Genomic DNA, 4246 nt, shown 5'->3' with positions numbered 1-4246 from the left:
GGAAACTTCTTGATTTTTTGGGTACTCCTAAAAACGTTGGCACTTATAGATTGTAATACTTATAGTAAAATTAATTTAGGAAGGGGCCCCAAAAAAATATCGCGCACGGGCCCCTTATTATGTAGTTGCGGTACTGGGTAAATGTACTTAAAAGAACAAAAAAATGTATCAACTATAAAATTATGTTTTAATGGAAACTGATGATGCAGTTTATCATGATTTTTAATGCAAAAAAACTAATAACAATGTTAAGTTTAAAAAGGACGTCAAGTAATCTCTCCTCTGTACAAACGTACAAAGTAGGAGTATATATCGAGTGAACCTTGTAATTGAGTAGGTTATTTTTAACGATTCATTAAATATGATGGAAAGCGATTCTGGGGGAAGGACTGTCTAACTTTTAGGTAACCAAGGTCACCAAACCATTATTTTATTAACAATGTTAAAATGTTAACAAAATATGTTCATATATTTCTATATAGGTATCCCTATTATTTATAAAAATACTAAGAATTTACTTTTGACCTCCCAAAGTACCAACTAGATCTAATTTTTTACCATATGCCTTCCTCTTGGTTTATAACAGGAGCATATTTTGACTAGAAAAAGAATCTCCTCAAACACCAAAATAAATGTAATACAAATTTATAACAACACACATCAATGTAAAATCAATACATTTTTTGCTTCACTCAGAATTTAAAATGAATGATTACTCAAAAATCAGAAGTGACTTGGGTTTCACTGAAGAAATTATAAAAATAATCTTACTTGAATATAATGTGTAATAAAAAAGTTGGAAAGGTCCCAGAGAGGTAGGTAAATGCATTTTAAAAAGCAAACCAAATTATGATGTAGAGAGAATGGAGAATGCAGTATTAAATAACAAACTAAAAAGATTAAATAAGTAAACAAACAAAAAACTTTGTTGTCTCGCGGTGTGGTGAAGAGTCTACAGTCTACACTCAATTGCGTACGCGCTCTGAGTGTGCACACCGGTCGGCGTTGCTAACTACAGGATGGGTGACCACCCGGGATTTTCAGCAAACAAAATCTTTGCCATACTACAAAACTAGTTTCAAACCAACCTTTCTCTCCTATACAAACAGCTAATGGCCATAGTTTCCAGAATTAATATCAATAAGAAAAAAAAACATTATTTAACGTTTTTACTAGAAAATATATTCTTAATTCTTAGTTATCACCGATTTTGTTGAAGCTAAGATAAATTTACCAAACATACATTGTATATTTGTATAATGTCTTTCGTGTTTAAAATAATTTATGTAAGTGTATTATTCTTCGCGATCGTTTTCCGTGTGTTTGTTATATTGTTAGCATGGTTTGTGCAACCGATTGAATTTGTACCTATTATTTATTGTTTCGTTCAATGTTTCCAAGACATTACACTTGAGATTCTATAGAAAACATTTAAATTTATAACTTTATAATTTATTTTTTTGCTGTTTTGCATTATGATGTTACATTGATTCGAAGAAAAAATGTTTCATAACATAGTTTTACAGTGTAATTATATTTCTAATTAAACGTGACCCGTGATCAGATTTTTTGAAATAACATACTCATTAGTTATTATACTCTAATAATATTACCCACGCAACATTTATTATGTAATTTATATATGGGGTATATATTATATAAATTAACCATGCTCACCCAATCGTTCTTTAATAATGCTGTCATTCAAAATCTAATTTTTGGAATCATTAAACATACTTAAAGACAATATTATTGGGTTCTTAAGATGTTTTGTACCGCTTAAGGAGTGTTCTGTGACGATACAAATTTCTATTTTTTAAATTAGAACCACTCTTTTTACTATATTATGCTATTTAGAAAAATTTTTTTTTGATAATTCTGATATACCCAATTCAAAATTGGGATGAATAGTTCTCAGTTATTAAAATGTTTATTGATTATAGTCCTCAAAAGTGGTTTCACAAAAATATAAAACACACGATATTGAATCTAGTTTGCATTAAACTTGGATCATTTTTTAATCATCATCTCTCCATATCTTCCAAACCCCCTATTATATACACGTTATAATTAGTACACAAAGTTATATATCTCAAAAATACTTTTTTGAATTTTGATCTGATACGTCAAAATATTCAGAAAGATTATCTGGTAAATAAATTATAATCAAAAACAGAAGATTGTCAAAGTACACTCCTTAGTCCTTATAAGTACTACATAAAAATAAAAAAAGCAAAATATAACCGGCACACGCCAGAACTACTTTGAAAAGTAATCGAAATTTGATTGATGGTAAAAATATATACTGATAGCTGCGACCGAAAAAAAGAACACCTAAAATGTATTTATCTTGAAACTCGTAGAAAGACTGAGGTTTGCGTTAAACCACTAAACAACGACCGAATAGCAAGCAACCCATACGGACATCGGCCCACCGGGAGTCTCCAAAGTCTCGGTACCCCGCGGGGTCAATCCGGCCCTATTTATTATATTACAGTATCTCACTGTTTTTTTTTTTGTTTTTAGTCCATACGCAAATGTTGTATCCATTGTGTATCGCTGGAGATGTACAGACTGCGAAGCGATAATAATAAAATAATCATGAAATATTATAATATATAATAATAATATCTATTAACATTATGTTTCCATCGATGAGGATCGCTGATACAGTCGGCGAACAGATAGTTCGTAGGTATCGATGTTGCGTGACGGATTGGCAGTTTTAATTATAATTCATTTATAACGTATGTATAGTTATTCAAAACGCATAATATGCTAACGTGGTATTTAGACAATAGGAACATCGCACAGCACATCTGGAACATGCCACTGTTTATGGGTGCAATCACTTGGGCGGGTTCGTTGGAGGTGCGTAGGCATTTTACAATACGGAGGCCCCATACATGCATAATCATCGCGTTTCATAATAATAATTATTTTTTTCGTACACGTGATTTTAAGGTCAGATCATATTCACAGACAAATAAACGACATATTAATGACATTTTTGAAGTCGAGTACAAATTTAAATATTTGCATTAATAGGGAAGCGACTCGATTGACCTTTGTTGAAACTGCCAAGTCTTGATTTAAAATACGAAAACGAATAATAATAAAAAATATTAGTCGAGAATGCCAAGCACACAATATATAATAATAATAATATACTGAAATTCTTTCATGCTACCATCATAATAATATAATATAAAATACCGTAATAAATCTTCAGTTCAGAATTCAATGCTTTCCGATCATTATTGTCTAAATTATCATTGAAAGCAAATAATGTATTATCATCATAACTATTTAGCCCAGAGTAATTTCACCGCTGTTGATGATTTTCTTGAAAATAATAGAAATTTCTCAATTTAATCATATATCATAATATTATATTATCATACCAAGAGTAGATTGCCAGGTGCCATAATTGACTTTCCATTAGGTTGGGGCATCAAACTGTCGGAATAAAATACAGAACAATGCTCTAGATAATTGTTTTCTGGTTAATTTAAAGTTAATATTGCACACATTCTTAAAACTTATGAAGTAAAAATAATACAATATATATGGGTTTTTTGCAATATAAAAATAATTTCAAAAAACATTAGCGTATAAGACGATAATATTAGTATGAATTAAAAAGAAACTGAATTTACAAATAAAATGCTCGTGTTGTACAACCGAGAGTAGGTAGATAAGTATTCGCCTGCGATAGTTATGTGTGCTCAATGTTTCATTAAATTTCTTGTATTTACACAGAGTTGTGACTCGCAGCGAAATATCTTTGACAAAGTCGTAAAGTAGTTTTATTATTCGAATTTATAATAAAATGATATTCATATTACATAATATTATATGCGTACATTATACGTGTATACTATTAACTGTCACAAATACATTTGAACATATTATTACATTTTGTTTTTAAATAGCGACTCATAAACTTCATTGTCAGTCAATAATGATCATGCTGAATTCAAAATTAAACAAAATGTTCAAATAATATTTAGATTTTTTTCATAAAACATAGGTAAACAACGAATGGAGATAACATAACTTTTTTTACTAACAAAAATACTGAGGACTTGTTTTTTATCATATCGGCCTATCTACTAAAACTACATATTATGATATAATTACTAATTAGCGTTACTTACAACGCTATACGCTTGTTTTAGCTAATATTAAAATCTATAAATATATAATTAAGTACCTTTTTTATGGGGGTTTTTTTTGACATATT

This window comes from Myzus persicae, unplaced genomic scaffold (assembly GCF_001856785.1).
Source record: "Myzus persicae strain clone G006 unplaced genomic scaffold, MPER_G0061.0, whole genome shotgun sequence".
Taxonomy (NCBI): Eukaryota; Metazoa; Arthropoda; class Insecta; order Hemiptera; family Aphididae; genus Myzus; species Myzus persicae.
This window is presented reverse-complemented; position numbering follows the sequence as displayed.